The sequence below is a fragment of the Microchirus variegatus genome (genome assembly GCF_963457635.1).
Source record: "Microchirus variegatus genome assembly, chromosome: 7".
NCBI lineage: Eukaryota > Metazoa > Chordata > Actinopteri > Pleuronectiformes > Soleidae > Microchirus > Microchirus variegatus.
In genome coordinates, this window is record NC_139808.1 from 5,021,886 (window position 1) to 5,030,231 (window position 8,346).

Consider the following 8,346-nt stretch of genomic DNA (forward strand, 5'->3'; position numbering starts at 1 on the left):
GTTTTGTTTCGTTTTTTTATTTTTTATTATTATTCTTAAATGTAAATTCGACTTTGATTTTGTTGACACAATTCAGTATTTGCTGTAAATTCATCTCAATTTAACTGTTGTGAATAACTTGGGCCAGAAGAGGGCGACAGTCATACACAGATCCGTCTGACTTGATGACTGATGCTTTGTTGGTGATTATAGAGACTAGAGTGTTTCCTGGCACCTGTCATCTTTACAATACACAAATATTAATGTGTTAGTTTAGTACACTGAACATTAAAAAGTCAAGGTTTGGTGTTGGACCCAGCCAAACAGTAGGATGTCAACTCAAATACCCTTTAAAGAACAGTCCAAACATACGTATGCAGGCCCAATTAAAAATGTGGTTTATTTTTAGTTTTAAGCATGACAATATAATAAAAACACACATATTTACATTGAAAAAACAAGTGGAGCAAAGCAGCAAGAAAACAAAATACAGTGCACAAAAGTAAAAGCATTTCTGAGAAGCAATCCATAAGGCTTGACAATGTATTTCATCTTAAATGTATGTTTTTGTTGATAGAGTAAGATAGGGAGGTTGTATTTATTTGTAACTCAGGCAAACAAGAGTTGATGGCAATGAAAGTTGTTATAGTACAACATTACAGGCTGACACTAAGTAATTATGATCCGGTTTCACTATTTGTTTAAATGCCTTGCCCAAGCAAATCATTTTGACCCACAATGTCACAGCCCTTGTGCCCAACTTATCAAGCAGCCCTGCTACACAACAGTTCACTACATTTATTTCTTTTATTTCTGTGGCTGGACAATTAATCCCTGATGGTTTGCTCATGAAATCCCCTCTGGCCACTGCTGAATCAGAACTTGGACCGTTCTGGCCTCATTCGCTGGCATCGCTGCGTCGATGTGGATACGCACATTTTGCCAAACGCAACACAAAAGTGAACCGGCCATGACAATGAGTAAAGTCGTCTCCCATTTGAACTCCCAAACCTACAATCAAAGCGTGGTGATTTATCTGACATCAGAGTGAGGCCATGCCTACTCATTATTCAAACTGTGAGTGTTAATTTGCCTCGTTCACCAGGCCAGGGCCGGCCCAAGCCTCCATGGGGCCCTAAGCAAAATTTGATTTTTGGGGCCCTCTGTTACTGCCAATAAAAATGATTATTGATCCTTCACACACCTACTATACTAAAGGTATTCTGCTTATTCTACTCTGTCACGAATACAAATACACATGTAAAACTAAATGTGAGAACTTTTTGTTGCATGGAAGCAGACACCAGATTTGCAAATTTACATCAGCAAATTCAGCAACTCCCCCTACTGGCAACACAGAGAATCAATACAAAAAACCAAACGGTATATAAATAAAATATTATAGGTCTGATAAAGAATAAAGATATTAAGTTCTGAAAATCTAAAAATGTGTACAATCTTTGGGGGGGGGGGGGGGAGACTCAAAATACACCCCTGTAATACAAATATTCGACTTTTATATGTAAAAAAAAAAAAACCACAGCATTAAATAACATAGACAAATAAATTTCAAACAAATACTTCAGTAATAATGTAAATCAAGAGAGGCACCCGGAACAAGGTAATAAAAATGGTTTATAAAGTTGAATAATCACATCTGACAACTATGTAAAAACTGTGAAAAAGTGAAAAAATGGGGAGAAAAATTCAAAATAAACTACAGCAATCCAAACTTTTCTCTTTTTTTTTTTTAGTTAATTGCTCTTGGGGGCCCTCTAGTGGTCAGGGGGCCCTAAGCAGCGGCTTAGTTCGCTTTATGCCTTGGGCCGGCCCTGCACCCAGGCCTTCCTTTGTTGGTCAAAGGTCCTAATTTATTGACCTACAACATAATCGCCTGAGTGTTTTTACTGAGCTGGTGGTTAATGAGAGCGTACGTTAACTGTGACAATATACTTCACCCAGAATGCATTCACACATCCACAAACACACTCCCCCCCCCCCTCCCCATCCCGTTTTGGCCTGGCACGCTCATACGCGTGGTTGCCAAAATCATCAGTAGATATCTTCAAGCATGGGGCCGTATGAATGCTCTTTTTCGCCCCCCCCCCAGCCCCCCCTTTCCCCTCGACCCTCCTTCCATCCACAATATGATGTGTTTCCTTTTTTGTGTGTGTTTTGATCCCTCTCTTGCGGCCGAGCTGTGCTGTGGTGAGGCGCGGGTTCGAGTGGCGCTCCTGTGTTATTTTTGGCAGCAGCGGTGGTTGGTGGCTGTTGAGGAGAGAGGAGACAGAAGGGGGGGGTGGGGGGTGGGGGGGCGGGATAGCGTGAAAGCCCAAAACCGAGGCTGTTTAAGGGATTTCTGTCTGAAGGAATTGCTTTGTAATGATCAGACCTATTATGGATGTGTGTGCGTGTGTGAGCTCTCGAGCATGAACGCACGCACACACACACACACACAGAAAAAAGGCTGGCATGTGTATTCCTACATTTAACACCTCATACATGTCCTCATGTACAGACCTCACCATCACTTTATCATGTAACATATGAAGGTTTTTGGAGAATCAGTGCCAGGATTTAATTTCTTCTGTTTCCTGTGACATGGGGAACTATATATATATATATATATATATATATATGATTCTTGTTTGTCATCCGCTTTGTTTATGCTGTCTTTTTCCCACTGTGGGAGTCACAGTGCAGGCAACATGCAGTGTCAGACATTCACGCTCCTCCCTCTACACGTCTGAAAGCACCATTTGAAAAAGATTTCCTCCAACTCTATTCTTGGCCACAGATCAAGAGAGTGTTATTACTCTACTTTATTTATTTATATAGTGCGGTGGCGATGTGTGTGGATGTATGCGTGCACTATATGTGTGTGTGTGTGTGTGTGTGTGTGTGTGAGTGAGTGATGTGTAATTGTGTATGTATGTGAGTTAAAGCCGCAAAGATATTTCAATTTCTTCAGAATATTAAATAAACATGCAGCAGCAGCAGCAGCAGCAGCAGCAGCTTCAGTGAAGCGCTGCTTGCCAGTGGGTTTTGGGTTGGATGGGTGGCGGTGCTGGTGGTGAAGGGGGGGGTTTGTGGCCGTGGCTCTGGGGGGGTGAGGCAGCTCATGGTCAGGGCCCCCGCCGGACACACTGGCGCCTCGCGCTGGAGGACTTCTGAACCACCACACTCCTCCACCAAAACCCTGCCAACCCTGGCTCCGTGCTCCCACTTCCAACCCAAATCACTCAGTTCTCTTTCTGCATTTTGACTCTCTCCCTCCTTCTCTCAGTCTATACCACTGTCTCTCTCTCACACAGTTTTTAATTTGCTATTTGGCTGCTCTTCTCCTTTCTCACTTACCGCTCTACTTTTGATGGCAGGTCTCTCTGATTGTGTTTTCTCTACCTTTTTTTTTTCCCTCCACCAGTCGTTCTGTGCACGTTCTCTGCTGCTCAAAATCCCTACATTCTAAATGTTCCAAGGAAGTATTTAGTGGCTTGAAGTGAAAAAAAAAAAAAGCAAACATGAATGGTTTGGGCTGTATGTCAGTCATCAAGAATCCCGTCAAGATAGTAAGCATTTTGAAAAGGAAAGAACAGTTTATGGGTGTTGGAGTATTAGGTTATAATGGGGCAACCATTTTTCTAAGTGTTTTTCCAACCATCTCCAAGAGATATAGGCCCGTTCATCTCGTCAGGGTAAAAACATTTCCACTGAGGTCAAAAATTGAGTAAAGTGTTCCACTGGTGAATATATGTGCTTTTAACAATAGCGCTCCTAAACTGATTAACTGACAGTGCCGCTCCATTCACAAATCCTCTGACTGCACCTCGTGCTGAGCGCGAGTGAATTGCGGACGTCAAGCGTCTTAAGCAGAGTGGATGTGTCTCTAAGTGTCACACATGCAATTTTTGCTCACTTAATTTTCCCCTGGAAGCAATTTGTCATGCGGAGGCCATTAAAGGAGAGGATATTATCTTTTTAAAGGGGCACAGAGTCACCCACAACTCTCCCACAGTTCCTATAAACAAAAATGGCCTCATTTAGTGGTACATTTGGTGCATTGGGCAGCGAGAAGGGAGCACTCCCTTTACACTTTTGAAGGCGGTTTGGGCTCGGACAGGCGGTGACACTGTACGATTCGGAGCTTGGGAAGCACAGGTTTGGTGATGCAAGGTGGTTTGTTTTGTTAAGTGTGTTAAGCGGGGGGGGGGGGGGGTGGGGCTCGCCTCCATCGCTATAATGTAATAATGATTCATACGGTGCAACGACGAGGAGCGATAGGGCACAGTGTGGCAAGATGCAGCACTGTTGCATCAGCTGGACTCAAAGGCAATGTCGCTACAGTGAAGTCACTTCATGTGAGCCAGAGGTGGAAAAAGTACTAAAATATTGTACTCAAGTACCAATACTTTGATGAAATATTACTCAAGTAGAAGTAAAAGTAGTTCATTTGAAATGTACTTTAAAAAAAAAGTTACTTAGTTACTTTGCGTGGGGAGTGAGGGTAGTAGAAATATGACAAGGGGTCAGAAATTACGTCACTTTTGGCGTAGCGCCCTCTATGTTCACGCGCCAGTGCTGGTGCTAATCACTTCATCATTCGTCTGGTTCTGGTGTATATTTCCCACCTGTAGGTCTTCATTGTGCTGAATGTTTATTTAACGGCTAGGATTTATAAAGTAACTAAGCACAATACTTGAGTCAATACGTACTCAAGTAAAATACAAAATCCTGATTTTAAATTGTACTTAAAAAATACAAAATACACAAAACTTAAGTAACTTGAGTAAATGTTTCCACCTCTGCCATGAATGCACACCATGAGGATTCTTCTATTTCTCTACTTTTTTTTCTTGGGGGGGGGGGGGTAACATGGAGCCACTTCCGCCTCTGCCTTGTAAATGATGGCTTAAAATGATAAGGACAATTGACCTTTTTACCTCTTTCCTCTTTCATTCAGGCTGACCTCTCCTGCTCTCCAGGTCATGTTATGGTTCACCCAGGTGAGTTTGCCTTTTTTCCCCCCCCTTTTTGCCAGGAAAACCTTATCTTGTTTTTTTTTGTGTGTGTGTTTTTTTTCTTATGACCTGACTGCTGAGCCTCTGGGCTTTTCGTGCTGACATTCTTTTTCCCTTTTCTTCCCCCCGCTCTCTGTCACAGAGACCCAGCCACACCTGCAGACACCTGTGCTTTTGTCCATGTCCTCATACCTCCCACAAAACCCCAGGTATGTGGTGCAGGGACTTGGTGCCTGTGGCTATATATGCGGGAGCACAGTTGATTGTTTTCCTTGACCACTCAGTTAGGACCAGATAATCGCAAGAAAAGGGGACTCATTAGCATTTGGTCAAACACATCATCTCTCATTGTAAAGACTCCCTGAAGAAACTAATGTATATGTAATTTTATCTAACTCGTCAAGGCTTAACTAAACACGGCGTGAGTGAATACTTAAAAATAACTCATTCTGTGTTCGGTGGCGGAAATGGGCTGTGATGGCTAAAACAGGTGTGTCTGGAATAAGCCTTTCTAGTCCCGTTAAAGCCGGCAGTGATTTGATTTTGTAAATGGAGAGCAGGGGCACCAGTGGGCAAGACATATGGAACAGATTGTCCTTCATGTGTCATTGCATGTATATGTTTCTTTTTTTTTTTTTGAAGCAACACTTAATGTTTCCTGGCTTTCTAAATAAAAGAAGTAAAAATAAAGTTAAAGCTACAACACGCCACCACCACCGCTGCCGAGGGAGTGTGTTTAAATAAAGGCAGAAAACACCAGTAGCAGCAAAGGTTTTAAAAGCCACTGACCGTCTTCTTAACCCCCCCACCCTTACTTACTGGTCAGACACACCCTACCAAAAACCCCATTCTCCCTGTTTGCCTTTTATGCTGTGGAATCGACAGTGCGCCCACTTCAGACCACCATAAACATGTCGGTCCCTGATGACAGAGTCGGCCCCGGGGACGTTTTATATAAAGTGACCTCAACTACAGCTCATTAGAAGCCCTAAATTGGAACCATGCAGACGGGGAAGTGTAAATGTTACATCAGGAGAGTCGGTACAGCTTCATGGGGGTTCTGTGTGTGTGCACAGGTCCTCACTTCAGCGATGGAAATCCAACGTTTTCCGTAGCAGTTTTCTTGTATTTTCATTAGCATTCACTTATTAGCTACGTAAATCCGTTGCATGAGGTTAAAAAACATCACCTGCTGCCGTTACTGCGTCATAAAGAAAACCTTTGCCTGCCAATTCTACAAAGCAGAACACGCCTGTTGCAGACTTTATTTGCTATATCCTGAGGTTATCTAACTTGGGAGTCCACCCACCTCAACTATTTTTATTAGTCTGCAAAGTAGCCTCCATGACCTGGCTGAAGAGCAGACACATTGTGGCTCGACCTGTTGGCGTGAGCTCACATTTTGACCGACTGTAAAAAAAAAAAGTCCACCTTCTTCTCTGAATTTGCATCTCCACGTCACGTCTTTTTCGTCCAGCACCCCTGACTTAATTGTGCTTCCTTTTGTTTGACCGCCTCCCTCGATAAACAATACAATCCCAGCACCTCTTGTCCTAAATCCCCTCGTTGGCCTCTGCCGGATCATCGCATCGCTCTGAGTAATTACCCCCTCTCGAGCAGGAGAGCGGAGTAATTGTCTTTTAGTGTAACTACAGTGGCTCTGTGAAAAGGGCTCATTGTGTGGAGTTAAGACTTTAACCTCAGTGGAGGGCTTTGTTTTTTTGCGCCGCGAAAGATAATAAAGTACTTGTTTCGGCCAAACGGTGAGGTAGACACAGGACTTCTTTTGCTCCTTAACATCAAAACGGCACAACAGCAACTGTTTTGAAATGTCTTTACTTTTTTAAAAGCACCAGAATAGTCGTGATTCCACACCACGAACTCTTACAACATGTACGCACCTCTGCCAGGTGTCGCGCTTTATCACTATTTACAGTATCTTATACTTTTTTTTCCACAACAAAAATCTGCAAAACACCAAACGCCAAGAAATTATGAACAACAAAAGTCAAGCTCTTATGGTTTATGCATCTTTCAAACTCAACACATCATTATTTCCCCGCCCCGTCCCCCCCCCCCCCCCCATCATGAAAGTTATACAAAATGTAGAAAATACATCACAAAGTAGAAAAATAACACACCCAACAATATCTATATATTGCTGTAAATATATAGTATGTACAAACAAGGAGGAGCCCCTTATTATCATTACATTGTCAGGTGTGGAAGACTTCACAATTAAAAGATTATAGAGAAATAGTTTAAACACACACACACGCACACATCTAACGTCAAGATCTATAAATTAATCTTTAAAAACATAGTCCCCAAACGCCACAGAATAACTAATAAATAAGAGAAAAAAATTAATTTAATGCATTTTAATTTCTTTTTGGCCAGCTTAAACCATCTTGCATTATTATTTTTCCAGGCAGTATATGTCTTACAGGGTGCAAGATGATCCTCCTAGTGTATAATTTAAGACATAAATTAGATTATCCATGTAAATATGCAATTAAATTAGACATAATAGCAAGAAGCGAACGGCAAACAAAATGTGAAACGCAAAACTGAACAAAAAATGCCTCTGGCGACAAGAAGCAGTTAAGTAAGACTGTCCGTCCCGATTGTTTCAACAATAATGAATAAGTATCAAAGTACAGTTGTAAATCTGACTTTCTTTTTTTTTTTTTTCTCAAGGCATGCACTGCTCCATCAACTCCATCATCCTGACCATAAGTCTCGTTGTAAAAACGACTTTCCTTTTGCGGGCTTCAGAGCTCTTTTCCTTCTGCTTTTGCAGATTAAATTTCCCCAGTGGTTTGTCTCATTTGAAAGGCGGACAAAAAAAAAAGTACGTGTAGAGGCTACGAAATGTGTGCGTGAGCATGTTTACTGTTACGTGTTTGTGTGTGTGCATAGACACAGACAGTCCTGTGTGTGTGTATGTATGCATGCATTTGCACATTTGTTCATAGTTATCTCCATGCATGTGTGTGTGTGTGTGTGCTCATGCAACATGCATGATATATTTGTGTCCACGTACGGGCCGGCTTAGTTGGTCATATTTGTGTGTGCCTGCATATATTTGTGCATAGGATTGGTCATGTTTAAAGCGTGTGTTTATGTGTGGTCCAGAGAAAATGAAGCCATTGCTACCTGCATACATGCTCAGTCATACTAGTTTTTGTGAACTTGGTCCTTGGTTCTTCATTTGTCATGAAACAAAACACTTTTTTATTATTATTATTGTTATTATTATTATTATTTCAAAGGTGGACTTATTTTCGCCACAAAAACCACCATGTCAGAATTCAGAAGTGAATACAGGATTTGACCACTGATTGCG